Source organism: Mesoplodon mirus (genome assembly GCF_964341445.2).
Source record: "Mesoplodon mirus genome assembly, chromosome: 16".
Lineage (NCBI taxonomy): Eukaryota > Metazoa > Chordata > Mammalia > Artiodactyla > Ziphiidae > Mesoplodon > Mesoplodon mirus.
Genome location: NC_138992.1, coordinates 56,853,125 through 56,869,490, shown reverse-complemented (window position 1 = coordinate 56,869,490; position 16,366 = coordinate 56,853,125).

The window sequence follows — 16,366 nt, the reverse complement described above, 5'->3', positions numbered from 1 at the left end:
GGAGAAAACAAGCATCAAATAGCACTCAGCCTGGATCCAGGGAAGGACTTAAGCCAAAGAGGCAAAAAAGGATGTACATCTTTAAGTTCTTCTTACTCAGGTCATGAGGATAAAACACTACATAGGGATTTGGGACAAAATACTAGCAAACAGTGCGACCAGTTTGCATTAGCCTCTCGTGTCTCTTCTTGTAAAAGTTTTGCATCTGTCTAGTCCAGGATATAGGGATTTGGGGTCCGGGTCATCTCTCATTGTAAAGTCAAAATTAAAAAACCACCTGACTATCACCCATTATCTTTCGAATTTGCACCACATTTACTTTCTGACCATATCAAGATGGATATTTTCTCAGCAGCTCCCTTCTCAGTCTGGAATCCCTGTTAATCTTTCTCTTCAGTGCTTTCAATTTCCTTGCTTTCTTGTCTTTCTCACACTCCTGTCCGATCAAAATCAACCAAACCATCCCTCTTTGCTTGTCCTTTGAATGACTGTAAAAAGTTCATAACAATGTTTATTCATTCTTTCCAACCTCAGTTTAGACATAAGTGCTGCACAGCTACTTTTTTCATGTCCCTGGGGACAGAGGAAGTTTTCCTCTTCCTGTCTAAGATTACTCCTTCATCTGAGGTTTTTAAACCATTTTCTTTCTGACCTTAACAGGAGGTCTGTTAATTATCCTTTCCTCTTCACTGACTTTACCCTTTTCCGCAAATGTGCTCAAGTTCTCAAGTTCCCCTCTTTCCTTCACTACTTGTTTCCCAAAATAACAATCTATGCTCCCTGTTTTCATGCTTCTTCTTCTTTCTTTTTTTTTTTTTTAATTTTTTTATATTTTTTATTTGCGGTACGCGGGCCTCTCACTGTTGTGGCCTCTCCCGTTGCGCCGTTGCGGAGCACAGGCTCTGGAAGCGCAGGCTCAGCGGCCATGGCTCACGGGCCTAGCCGCTCCACGGCATGTGGGATCTTCCCGGACCGGGGCACGAACCCGTGTCCCCTGCATCGGCAGGCGGACTCTCAACCACTGCGCCACCAGGGAAGACCCCCAATGACATCTTTAATAGCTCCTGGTTTCTCCGTAATTGTCACTGAAGCCCTGGCCAATGTGGAAATTAAAAAGTGATGATGTTACAGAGATCTCAAGCTTCACCTAAAATCAAAGTTAATGATTTTATAATTTTGATTGATATTAGTGTGGCACAGTATAGTTGCATAATAAAAGCCTTCTTAAGGATGGAATCTACATATACCAAGAAAAAGTCTGTTTTCTACTCCAGGTTCAAATCTTCCATTACATATGTATGTGTCCTTTCTCTCTGACCACATTCTCCCCATAATGTTTCTTTGCTACATTCCCAGATCCTACAGTGTTCATTTCTTCATAGGAGTGGTGGTTACAGGTATAGGCACTAACCTAGGGCCCATACATCCAGAGATGGGCAAGATTATCTTGTGATGCTTTAGAGTTCTCTGTTTCATTATACCCTGGGATGACTGTCAGTGATATTACCAGTTCCTCGAAATAGCAGCCACATACAAGCAAAAACACTTAACATCTTTGTACCCAGTCAAACTCTAATTCTCTGAATTAGACCTAGATAAATATATTGATCCAAGTGATGAAATATAATGGATAGTTTATATATATTTTATTAGCCTACCCTATGTATGGCATTTAATCTTACCGTGGAATTTTTTTTTATTATTATTTATTTTTGAGATGTTTCGTTGCCTTCATTTTTTTTCCCCAGGTGTTTTAAATTTAGTTAGTTATCTTTTGTCCTTTTCTCTCTGGCAACTCCTCACTCTGCTTGACTAGTTCTTCCTTCTCTATGTCCCCACTACTTCCCTGGAATTCCATCCTGTTTCCTCTTCTCCAATCCCACTCTTCACTGCTCTTCCACTCCAACACCATCAATCACCATATTTACCATGATGAATCCCATACCCTGGGCCTGGGAAGCCCCAGGGGTTTTCCTAATCACCTGACCTATTGGATACCTCAACATGGATTTCCCAAAAGCGTCTTAAAATTCAACATTCAGATGCTAAATCCAGTATATGAGACCGTTCCCACACTTGCTTTCCTTCATATGCTACAGATCTCATATAATGGCAGTACTGGTTCCTCAGCAACCTTAAATCAAAATTCTCAGACTCCTCTTAACTCTTCTTCCTTCAATTTTTTTCAGTCCATCAATTCTAATTTTAACTACTTCTTGAAACTTCCCACTTCCTTTTGTCTACACTCAGCCCTTTAAATCATCTCTTATAGGGGCTTCCCTGGTGGCACAGTGGCTGAGAGTCTGCCTGCCGATGCAGGGGACATGGGTTCGTGCCCCGGTCTGGGAGGATCCCACATGCCGCGGAGAGGCTGGGCCCATGGTTCATGGCCACTGAGCTTGCGCGTCCGGAGCCTGTGCTCTGCAAAGGGAGAGGCCACAGCAGTGAGAGGCCCTTGTACCGCAAAAAAAAAAAAAAAAAAAAAAAAAAAAATCATAATAATAAAAAAAAAATCTCTTATCTAATATAATGTCTGAGCAATGGCCTACCTTGTCTGACACCCTTTCTATCCATCTTGCAATCAGAAGTATCTTTCTAACACATAAGTCTGATGGTTTCACTCCTCTAATTTAAAAAATCCTTAAATTTAGCCAGATAACACTTCTTGGTTTAAGTGCCATATTTTATTTTTATATAACTCCTTGCTCTGTGTAGCTGTTTTCCTGTTCCTAAGATGTCCTTCTTCATGCTTGTTGGCAAATTCTCATTGATCATTTCAGGCTATGCCTCACTTCACCCTTTTTTATAGAGCCTTTTGGACTTGCATCCCCATTCCCAAACCCCATCCTAGGAAATTAACTGTTCTATATACTTTGCTCCCCTAACACTTGGTCTGCAAACATATCTCACTAGACCATAGCAATTTGTTTTCATGTGTATTTCTCCAACTAGAATATGAGTTCCTTGAGGGCAGCAGCCCTCCTTTATTTATCTTTGTATCCTTGTTGTCTATTAGATACTCAACAAATATTAATAAATAAATGTCTGCCCCCCGAAGTTCAAAATATAGTTAAGAGAGGTTTACAAACACATCTATTAGGGGAAAATGCATTTCAGAGACAAAGTTAATGTTTGAAAATAGTAAAAGCTACATAATATTGCATTACAGAAGATAAACACTTGATTTCTATCACTTTTTTTCCTAGTGTGTGCAATAAATTATTTTTAAATTTGATTCTCAAACTCTATGCTGCACATTTACACACATACACACGAAGATTTGATACAACTTAATGGAGATGAGTTGTTTAATAGTACAATATAGAAATAAAGGAGCAAGTTAGAGTATGTCATTTAGTTAAGTAGTGACCTTGGTAAAGGTATTTATTGGCATTCTGTAGTAGGAATTCCCTTCAGTTTGCTGGAATTTTTATTAGCCAAAAAAGGAGGTTGTATCTTAATCTCCTGGCCTAAGTAACACATTAGCCAGAGAGGAAGATCTCTGGGGAGATGTTTGTGGGCCTTGAACAAGGGTACACTGGAGTTTCTAAGAATATGTTTTACAGAAATGAACTCTAATATACAGTAATAGCCTAAAGAAATGGGAGTTCTATACCAAACGTGAGGTCGATAGCTAGTGGGAAGCAGCCGCATAGCACAGGGAGATCAGCTCGGTACTTTGTGACCGCCTGGAGGGGTGGGATAGGGAGGGTGGGAGGGAGACGCAAAAGGGAGGGGATATGGAAACATATGTATATGTATAACTGATTAAATTTGTTATAAAGCAAAAAAATAAAATAAAATAAAATTTAAAAAAAAAAAAAAAAAAAGAAATGGGAGTTCTAAAAAGAATATGATGAACTTCAACAGCAGGACTTCATAGAAAAAAATGGGGAAATAATAAAAGAAACATGTTTTTATATACTCAAATTAAGAACATTGATATATGCTTTCTTTGAGTATATAAAAACATGTTTCTTGCTGATATATATATATTATTATATATATATAAGATATATATATATAATTATATATATATATATAATTTCTTTCTGATATATATATATAAATTCTTATATATATATATATATATATATATATATATATATATATATATATATATATATAAAAGAATTTAAGGTCAGATACATCTGACCTTAAATTCTTTTTCCTAAATATTGTATCAATTGAAAAAAACAGAAAAATAGTAGTAATCAAATTAACACTGGAAACCTAACAGGACTAAAGAAGTATTATGTACTTTTTTGACTCTGAAACCAAGAAATAAGAATGGCCAAGGTAATGGTGTGGTAATTTTTAACAGAACACATGTTTGCACTTTGGCTGCCATGATTCATTTTACACATTTGACTTGAGTAGGATGGCGTGACTATTATGACTGTCCCGTTAAATTTCTAAGTTTTCTTTTATCCCACATGCTTTTTGAAATCCATAAAACAATACATAACTGTGAATTTTAAGAGCAAAAAGTTATGTAAAAATAGCTCTAGCGAGGGAGTGACAACTTAAACAGAACCTGCTTTCCCAGATGGTCCTAAATAAAATTTGGTAAGTCATCACATTTATTTAGGAAATATTTAATGAGCTTTTAGTAAGTTTAAGTCTCTGTGTTAGGTGCAGTAAGGAGTAAAATTTTTTTAAAAGACCACAGAATCTTTGACTAATAGAAACTGAAATATATCATGGTGCTCATAGTTTTTCTATCAGTATTCCCAGGCTTCCCCATCACCACTCCATTCCATTCCTTGTTATAAGGAACTTTTCTTCTATTCAACTGTCTAATAAGAATTTATTTTTTGCTCAGCTGACTCCCAGGCCTTTGTAACACAAAAGTGGGAGAATAGATCTAGACACAGGTTAGAGTGATAAGAGGAAAAAGGAGAATTTTTTCATGAAGAAACAGGACCACAATTGTTCTTTGTTGGGGGGTAAAACAGTTAATGATTGAAGCAGACAAAAAAATTATCAAGCTAGCATTTTTAAGTCAATTTGTATAATAAAGAGCTAAGAATTAGAAAGAGGATTAGAAAAAGCTATGAAACTGTGTTTCCAAAAGCAAGTTTTTGGGGTTTGACAAGTAAGAGGCTTCAATGAAGAAACAGAGAACTGTATCAATGTAGTGTGGACAGAAAAGAGCATTTTTATAGGTTGTTAATTAGATATTCTTTAATATTCTCAAAGAGATACATGTAAATATTGGGAATACTTTTCAATTATTTCTGGTTTTTGGATGAGACTTCTTTTGAATGTGGCTCCATACAAAGACAGGGCCACATGGGACCCTAAGGTTTATTAAGGTGTATTCATTTATAATAGTAATGGTAAGACAAGTATATACATATCTATAATAAATATCTAGGTATAAGGAGCAATAATAGATGAATATGGAATATCCCATATAGACTCTTGGGGAGAAATGTCACTCAATAGGAAAGATCATGGGGAACACTGGAATGATTTTTTTTTAAATAGATTTTTATTGGAGTATAATTGCTTCACAATGCTGTGTTAGTTTCTGTTGTACACCAAAGTGAATCAGCTATACATATACATATATCCCCATATACCCTCCCTCTTGAGCCTCCTTCCCATCTTCCCTATCCCACCCCTCTAGGTGGTCACAAAGCACCGAGCTGATCTCCCTGTGCTATGCTGCTGCTTCCCGCTAGCTATTTTACATTCAGTAGTGTATATATGTTGATGCTACTCTCACTTCGCTCCAACTTCTCCCTCCCACCCCATGTCCTCAAGTCCATTCTCTATGTCTACATCTTTATTCCTGCCCTGCAACTAGGTTCATCGGTACCTTTTTTTTTTTTTTTTTTTTTTTTTAGATTCCATATATATGCGTTAAGATACAGTATTTGTTTTTCTCTTTCTGACTTACTTCACTCTGTATGACAGACTCTAGGTCCATCCACCTCACTAGAAAAAACTCAATTTTGTTTCTTTTTATGGCTGAGAAATATTCCTTTGTATATATGTGCCATATCTTCTTTATCCATTCACCTCTCGTTGGACATTTAGGTTGGTTCCATGTCCTGGCTATTGTAAATAGTGCTGCATTGAACATTGTGGTACATGTCTCTTTTTGAATTATGGTCTTCTCAGGGTATATGCCCCATAGTGGGATTGCTGGGTCATATGGTAGTTCTTTTTTTAGTTTTTAAATGAACCTCCATACTGTTCTCCATAGTGGTTGCATCAATTTAAATTCCCACCAACAGTGCAGGAAGGTTCCCTTTTCACCACACCCTTTCCAGCATTTACTGTTTCTAGACTTTTTGATGAGGGCCATTCTGACCAGTGTGAGGCAATACGTCATTATAGTTTTTTTGTGTGTGTGGTACACGGGCCTCTCACTGCTGTGGCCTCTCCCATTGCAGAGCACAGGCTCTGGACTCACAGGTTCAGCAGCCATGGCTCACGGGCCCAGCTGCTCCACAGTATGTGGGATCTTCCCAGACCGGGACACGAACCCATGTCCCCTGCATCGGTAGGCAGACTCTCAACCACTGCGCCACCAGGGAAGCCCTTCATTGTAGTTTTGATTAGCATTTCTCTAATAATTAGTGATGTTGAGCATCTTTTCATGTGCCTCTTGGTCATCTGTATGTCTTCCTTGTTGAAATGTCTATTTAGGTCTTCTGCCCATTTTTTAATTGGATTGTTTGTTTTTTTGATACTGAGCTCCATGAGCTGTTTATATATTTTGGAGATTAATCCTCTGTCTGTTGTTTCATTTGCAGATATTTTCTCCCATTCTGAGTGTTGTCTTTTTGTCTTGTTTATGGTTTCCTCTGCTGTGCAAACGCTTTTAGGTTTAATGAACTCCCATTTGTTTATTTTTGTTTTCATTTCCATTACTCTAGGAGGTGGGTCAAAAAAGATCTTGCTGTGGTTTATGTCAAAGAGTGTTTTTCCCATGTTTTCCTCTAGGAGTTTTAGTGTCTGGTCTTACCTTTAGGTCTGTAATCCATTTGGAGTTTATTTTTGTGTATGATGTTAGGTAGTGTTCTAATTTCATTCTTTTACATGTAGCTGTCCAGCTTTCCCAGCACCACTAATTGAAGAGGCTGTCTTTTCTCCATTGTATGTTCTTGCCTCCTTTGTCAAAGATTAGGTGACCATATGTGCATGGTTTTATCACTGGGCTTCCTATCCTGTTCCATTGATCTATATTTCTGTTTTTGTGCCAGTACCATACTGTCTTGATTACCATAGCTTTGTGGTATAGTTTGAAGTCGGGGAGCCTGATTCCTCTAACTCCCTTTTTCTTTCTCAAGATTGCTTTGGCCATTTGGGACCTTTTGTGTTTCCATACAAAGTGTAAAATATTTTGTTTTAATTATGTGAAGAATGCCATTGGCAGTTTGACAGGTATTGCATTGAATCTGTCGATTGCTTTGGGTAGTATAGTCATTTTCACAATATTAATTCTTCCAATCCAAGGACATGGTATATCTCTCCATCTGTTTATACCATCTTTGATTTCTTTCATCAGTGTTTTATAATTTTCTGAGTACAATTCTTTCGACTCCTTAGGCGGGTTTATTCCTAGGTATTTTATTCTTTTTGTTGAGATGGTAAATGGGATTGTTTCCTTAATTTCTCTTTCTGATTTTTCGTTGTTGGTGTATAGGAATGCCAGAGATTTCTGTGCATTAATTTTGTATCCTGCAAACTTACCAAATTCATTGTTTAGTTTAGTAGTTTTCTGGTGGCATCTTTAGGATTTTCTATGTATAGTATCATGTCATCTGCAAACAGTGACAATTTTACTTCTTCTTTTCCAATTTGGATTCCTTTTATTTCCTTTTCTTCTCTGATTGCCACGGTTAGGACTTCCAAAACTATGTTGAACAAGAGCAACAAGAGTGGACATCCTTTTCTTATTCCTGGTCCTAGTGGAAATGTTTTCAGTTTTTCACCATTGAGCATGATGCTTGCTGTGGGTTTGTCATATATGGCCTTTATTATGTTGAGGTTGGTTCCCTCTATGCCCGTTTTCTGGAGTTTTTATCATAAATGGGTATTAAATATTGTCAAAAGCTTTTTTTTGCATCTATTGAGAAGATCATATGGTTTTCATTCCTTAATTTGTTAATGTGGTGTATCACATTGATTGATTTGCTTGTATTGAAGAATCCTTACATCCCTGGGATAAATCCCACTTGATCATGGTGTATGATTCTTTTAATGTGTTATTGGATTCTGTTTGCTAGTATTTTGTTCAGGACTTTTGCATCTATGTTCATCAGTGATATTGGTCTATAATTTTCTTTTTTTGTGATATATTTTTCTGATTTTGGTATCAGGGTGATGCTTGCTTCATAGAATGAATTTGGGAGTGTTTCTCCCTCTGCAATTTTTTGGAAGAGTTTGAGAAGGATCGGCGTTAGCTCTTCTCTAAATGTTTGCTAGAATTCACCTATTGATATATATATTCATTGAAGAAAGAGATATTAGACATTCTACATAGGAAACAAAATGACATAAACTGAGGTACAGAGGTAGGAAAACACGGGGTCATATATTTTAAAAATTATCCAAATTAGCTAGAGCACATTCTGAGGAGAGACACCAAGCGAGGTGGAGGAGTAGAAATCTGAGACCCTAAGGAAGGGAACCTGGAAGACCCAGAAGATTATGAAAGTCACTGAGAACTCATGGGTGTTTCTGACAGCTCCTCAGCAGCTGGCAGACCAAGCTCCAAGGGATCAATCATAGGGAAGAGTGTGGGCACTGGGGCATGTCTCAGGCACAAAGACCCTGAGACACAGTTGGGGTCCATGCCAAAGGGCCTAACATAGACACAGAAGAATTTTGAAAGTGAGAGTTAAGTTTTTAAAGGTGAGCTAAGGCCTTCAAGATGAAAGTAGACACAAGGACTTATACCAAGGTTAAGAATCCAGCAGCTGAAAAAAACAGACGTCAGAAGAAAAGTGAGAAGCAGGAAAGATGTGTGCATCCCAGTACATACAGACTCCTGCCTGGCAAAGCAGCTGCTGCTGTCCTTTATCCATGATTTCTACTCATGCCCTGATGTACCCCTCAGTTTCTATAGACACTGTATCTCTCAGCTGACAACATGTGGTGCAAGTGTGAGGAAAAAAAAATGTCTTTTAGCACCATAGGAAGGGGGAAGAAGACTCGATCTTCTCTCAGGGTAATAATAGCTATCATGTTCCAAACATGTATTGGATGCTTGATTCTATTAACCCCATTTCTCACAATTACTCTGAAATATGAGTATACTATCTCCTTATAAGTGAGCAACATAAGGCTCAGAGAGGTCAAGTGTCTTGTCCAAGACCATGCAGCTTTTGTGTTGTAAAGCCAAGACTGAAACCTATGTCTATCTTCTCTGACATTTCCCATGTTTTTCAAACTATACCAGAGCTGTCTAATAGAACAATAATACAAGCCAGACATGCAATTTAACATTTTCTAGTAGCCAAATTAAAACAAAAAGCAGTAAAACAACCCAGTATATCTAAAAATATGTCCATTAATATGTAATCAATATAAAAATCAATGATACATTCTTTTTTCATTTTGTTTTGGTGCCAATTCTTCAAAATCCAGTGTCTGTTTTATACACGTATCTCAAGTCAGTCTAGCTACATTTCAAGTGGTCTGACTACCATATTGCACATCACAAATTATATACCTTATTCTGCTTTCCAAGAATTAAGCAGAGAAACGATGCACTTTGGGGATATAGGGATATAGAGTGTGCCTATATGTGTATAGTTCCTTCTCAGTGATTCTCAAATCTGGCTTCTTGTCAGAATCACCTGGAAAACTTTTAAAACATATTAAGAATGTGGCCCTATCTCCTTCGATTTTAATTTTATTGCAAGGTAATGCACAGGCATCAATATTCTTTTAATTTTGTTGAAGTAAAATTAAGTAGTAAAAAAAAAAGTGCACATAAGTGTGCAGTTTTATGGATTTTTATTAAATGATCACACTCAGGTAACCAGATCAAGGATCGGAACATTCCAACACCTGAGAAACGCCAGTCAGGTTCCCTTCTAGTTGCCATGCCCTCCAAAGTGCTACATCTCACGAGACTGATAAATGGTGAATCCACATCTGCTTTTATAGAACCGTCACCTAATACAGCTTGCTCTTCTGCAGGGTTCTAGCCTAGAGTTTGTCAGGTCAACTTGTAGCCCAGAAATAATAAACCATGTGCTAACCCATCTGTCTTCTAGAGCAGCAGTCCCCAACACTTCTGGCACCAGGGACCATTTTGGTGGAAGACAATTTTTCCATGGATAGCGGCGGCGAGGGGTGGTGGGTGGGGATAAGGGGAGGGGATAGTTCAGGTGGTAATGCGAGCAATGGAGAGTTATGGGGAGTGGCAAATGAAGCTTCGCTTTCTTGCCCACTGCTCACCTCCTGCTGTGCGGCCCTGGCCACAGACCAGTACCGGTCCTCGGCGCGGTGGTTGGGGACCCCTGTTCTAGAGGATCTCTACCCGAGAAAACACAGGTCCTTCAAACCACTGTATCCCCTGGTCCATGCAGGTCCAGTTTCCATTCAGTCCTGAACCACTGGCTCCGTGTCTGCTCAGCCCTTCTAAGTTGCATGATACTGGGTATTTGCTCTTCTCCCCACCTTTCCTGGATGATCCACCTATTTTCTCACCTGAGTTTCACCTCCCTGATCATCAACGGATCAAATGGACAGCAACTTTGTGAAGCCTGTAACAGTGATTACAATTTCCTACTGAACAGGCTTAAGTCCCAACAGGCTTACAACCTTTTCCTTGGTACTTCATTCCCCAAACTTTTGCTCCAGCCCTTCTCATTACTACACACAACCTCTGGTCCTATAAATTCAATTCTTTGGAAACAGCATTTGTTTTCCTAGTCATTTATTTTCTGCAGATTCGAGAGATTTAAAACACATTTCTAAGAAAATTCAAATTTTGTGTGTTCCACAGGTGGTCCCTCATTGGTTTAATCAAGAAAAAAAATACTTAATGAAGACATTTCCTAACTCCAGCCAACTTGAGCAAACATGAAAATGGACTGCATCCTTGAGTCCCATGCTACAGTGAATCCTGAGTAAACAACTTCTAGATGTGTTAAACACCCAGCAGTATTCAGCCTGCCACTTGTTGGAATCACAATTGCTTCACAGTGTTGGTTTTTTTCCCTGCTCTCAGAACAGTGACTTGTTGTGCTTCCAGCCCATACACGAATATTTTGAATGAGTCTGACTTTGCAAAGACAGCATTTGCAGCTGAAAATAGGAAAACATGACCATCTGTTCCTCCCTTCATGGTTCAATCTGACAATATCCTAACACAGCTGTCTTCCTCTTTGACTCCATCCTACTCGGCCCACCTGCCTCATTCCACCAGTTTCTCACTTAAGCTTCTTCACTTACATTTTGTCTCTCCACATTCCTCTCCTCCTACTCACTTATCACTACTTTCCTCTGTTTTATCACTTCACGATTCTTATAATCCTCAGGAGTACCTAATGAATTGCTTGCCATTTTCCATCCTCCCAACCCCCGCTTTTTCCCTCAATCCCTCTGCCTAGCTCATTCTGCACTCCTCAGCCACTACCTAACTTCATGTGGGAGAAAGAAAACAGGAAAGGAGCTCCATACCTAAGCTTCTAGGATCAATGTAAAGTTAGCTGGAAGTATGGAGATAAGCCCTAGGTCCTGGGGAGGGAGAGGGGCATAAGGAAAAGTGACGGGGAGGAATGCATAACTGACACTGGTGGCAAGAGTAATTTTCACCTCTATCTCTACAAATTTCCAATGAGTCATTTACCAACTATGGGAGAGGTGGTAGAGGATACCAACTGCCACCACCACCTGAAGTCAGAAATTTCACAACTTCCCCAAATATCAGAGAGGCACCTTGAGTTTTCATTTGTCCATTCAGTGGAACTCCCAGTGACTGACAATTTTAGGAAACACTTGGCAAATATATGAAGGAGAGACTGATTTTAATAGCATGGACCCAGAACCTAGACTTCTTACTAAGTAAATGTATGATTTTGCCCAATTTCCTTAACCACTCTGGGTATCAGTTTCTTGTCTGCAAAAGGAAGTAATAATAGCATCTCTTAGGGATGTTGAATAATAGTAGATAAGAAGAATGTTAAAAGGTTGGAATTAGTTAATACATATAAGGCACCTTATAAAACAGTGCCTGGAATTCAGTATAAATATTAGTTACTAATATTGTTGTTGTGTTGTTTTATGAAATATGTATTTATAGTCTTAGATAACTCAGAGAGAATAGTTAAATGGCTTTTGCTTCTTTATGGGGAGTGCTATCTAATAGCACAGAGGTTCTACTTATTCACTTATTTATTGAACAAAGATGAATAAGTCCCTTCTACATGAAAGGTACTTTCAGGATGCTTTCTATACAATGGTTTAACTATAGGGATGATCTCCAACCATGTGAAGCTTCCACACTAAAAAAAAACAGTTCAGTTGGATGCTAGCAAGTGAAATACTTAGAACATTTACCCTAGTGTACTATAGGAAAGTCAAACTTTGAGGGGCAAAATTTGAGTGGGGAGGAAAGAGAGAGAGGAAAACTACCTCAGGACTGTCTTAGGGTCAGTTCAAGTTCAGCTCTAACTTTTTCTTACAACTGTTACCTTTGCAGTTTCACAATGTCAATAGATAGTAGAAGGGAACATAAGTACTCATAATGAAATAAAACACGAAGCCATCAGGGATTGACACTAGGAGGACAGGGGGAATCATTGGACAGGATCAATCATTTGATGATGTTGATTTCTTACTGGCACCTCTGAGAGCTGTCTTCCTTTTAGCCTTCTGATTTAAGTGCAGACAAAATTCCTTTCTCTTGGTTCCCCTTGGTAAAACTGAGACCAGGCAGAGTCTGATAAACACCAAGGAAATCAAAGTGAGGAAAAACAGAGAGAGTATAAATTAATTGGCTTATTAAAGGAAGGTTTCTTATTTTCAATCTAGTTAACTTCAGTCCAAGATCTCCAGGCCCTCCCATTACTCATGAGGTCCTCTAAAAAGAGATGAGACACTACCCCAAAAATTCTCCCTTTTCATCTACAGACTTTTCCTCCTATCCCAGTTTCTAGACTAAGAGACTCCTCTTCCTCTAGTTAGATATATCATGAAAGCTACCTTTAATAAATACCTATTTCCAGCATACAGTATTAATTGTATGATTGATATAACACTCACACATCATTCATACATACTAAAGAAGTATTTTTTGTTGATTTAGAAACAAAATGCGGGCTTCCCTGGTGGCGCAGTGGTTGAGGGTCCGCCTGCCGATGCAGGGGATACGGGTTCGCGCCCCGGTCCGGGAGGATCCCACATGCTGCAGAGCGGCTGGGCCCGTGGGCCATGGCCGCTGAGCCTGCGCGTCCAGAGCCTGTGCTCCGAAATGGGAGAGGCCACGACAGTGAGAGGCCCGCGTACCACAAAAAAAAAAAAAAAAAAAAAAGCAAAAGCAAAATGGACCTGAAGCCCTCAAAATCTCAGCCAGCATATATAGGGGATATGAAGCTATTTACTAAACCAGCAGAGTTGACTTTTAAATTTTTATTGTTGTAAATAATTTTTAAATAAAAAGAATTTTCCTCTTAATCCTAAGCAAGTTCTATATAATAGACACTCTGATTAATCAAATGTTTTCTATAATTGTCCTTGAATAAATATTTGTGTTAAATAAGACACGTTTCTCAGATGGGAAAATCAAGTTATTTAATAATTAAATCATCATTCATCTATCTCAAGGGTAAAATAAAAATATACCTTTATATTTTTCCATATTTCTAATCATATTTCTGTAAATATTGATAAATAATGAGCAATAGATTTCTGCCTCCTGGTGGCCATATGCGGTTCTAAAGGAAAAAAATAGTCTGTGTCTCTTAAAATACAGCAAAGAGATTTTGTTTTAGAATTTTGCTTAAAAAGCTACTCACTCTGGAAAGCAATGGTGGATCAGCTTGGTACCAAGAAGGGAAAAAGTCAGCAGTGGTAGCCAAGAACATGAGTGCCTTTCAAGGACATTGTGGAGCTCAATTCCCTTTTTACTCAACTGGATTGTAAGCCATAAATATATGCACATAAATTTGAGTCCTCAGGAAACTACTTTTGATCAAACTAAAATGTTTACCTGGTAATTCTAATATATTTCTCACAAATATCTCCCCCAAAGCCTCATAGTCCTAAGGTTACAGCATGATTTGCCTTTATTACATTTAGCCAAGTGGAATATTCTTTATATACATTCTCCTGAGGTAAGGTCTCTTGTGTCAATCAGAGATGGTCAGAGAAATATATGCTTCTTTGTTTGGTTAAGTTCCTTTACTTGGCAATAGCATAAAACCCTTTGGGAAGTATCAAACCTGCCTTGACAGGAACATAGCATTGCTTACTAAAACTATATGTTAGAAATGCAGGAGATTTTGTCAAAATAAAAATATACTGAGGTTATTTTTAAAACTATGATTTAACAAAATCTGAGTCAATTTTTGAAATGTTGCCTCAGTAGAAATAATAGTAAAATATGTTGTATGTCATGTCATTAATAAATATTTAACTTAAATACTTATAAGCTCATGATACAGAATAATTTTTGAATAGAAGAAGCATGTTTCAAAAGACAATCTTAGCCACTAAGATTAATTTGTAAATATCTGTAATTCTGAAATTGTTAGATAAATTAACACAAGACTAATTAAGCACCTACATCACTTTTTTTTCCAATATGAGGGTTTAGTTGGGAAAGAAAATATTTATGATGTATTCTACATATCTCACAATGTTCCTTTGATTAGTGCTGATCTGCAAAAGGGAAAGAATAGAATGGCTATCATTTAAATATAAGTAATAAACATAATAACTTAACTGAACCCAAATCACTGAAGTGACTTGTATGTAAAATATTTTGTTAAACATTATCGGATTTTTTTTGTCTTTTTTTTAGCTATTGTTTTGAAATATAAAAGGATTGCATTATCATAGAAGAATGCCCTCTTATACAATTGAAGAACAATGAATTCATGAGAAGAAATAATATATTTGACATATAAGGATAAATATTCGTTTACTTATGACAGCTCTTTAATATAAATTTTAAAAAAGTTAATAGAAATATTTAAATATAAAGTAAGAAGTAGTATGATGAACTATCTAGTCATTACCCAGGTTCAACATTATCAATTCTTGGGGAATCTGGTGTCATCTACACTCCCACACTCTACAACCCAACTGGATTATTTTGAGGAAGGTCCAGACATCCTATAGTTTTAATTTTAAATACTTCAGTTTGCATTTCTAGAAAATAAAGACTATCCTATACATTATTACAGTAGCCTTATCGCAACTAAAGAAAAAGAATAACGTCTTCTTATCAAATATTTAGTCACTGTTCCAGTTTACAATTATCTCACAAAATGACTCTATTGTTAGTTTGAATCTGAATTCATAATAGGTCTATATATTGTAATTATTGAGAAGTCTCTTGAAGTTCCTTTTTTTAATTAATAGCCTTTATTATTTAGAACAGTTTTAAATTTGCAGATTGAGCAGATAGTACAGAGTCCCCATACAGAACTGGAACAGTTTCCCTTATTATTAATATCTTACACTTTTATGGTACATTTGTTAGAATTGAGAAACAAATATTGATATATTATTAATCACTAAAGTCCATATATTATTCATATATCATAGTTTTTACCTAAAGTCCTTTCTCTGTTCTGGGATTTTATTCAGGATACCACATTATGTATATACATTGTCAGGTCTCCTTAGGCTCTTCTAGCTTGTGGAAGGTTTTCAGACTTATCCTTGTTTTTTTTTTTTTTTATCCTTGTTTTTAATGACTTAATTTTCATGAGTACTGGTCAGGTATTTTGTAAAATATCCCTCAATTGAAATTTGTCTGACGTTTTTCTCAGGATTAGACTCAGGTTCTGGGTCTTGAGGAAGAAGATCACAAAGGTAAAGAGCCATTTTCATTACATCATATCAAAGATACATATTAGCAACATGCTATATATTTGATGTCATGTTGATGTTGACTTTGATTTCCTGGCAGAAGTTCTTTTTGTCAGGTTTCTCCTTTGAGAAGTTATTTTTATTCTTTTCCCTTTCCGTACTGTACCCTTTAGAAAGAAGATGTATGACCTTTTGAAAGAAGATGTGTGATCATCATGCACAGCCCACGCTAAAGAGTGGAGAGTGATGTATCCTCTCCTTTAGGGCTAGAGCGTCTGTATAATTTATTTGGAATTCTGCATGGAGTTTTGTCTCTTTTCCCCCATTTATTTATTTATTCAGCATTCATGGA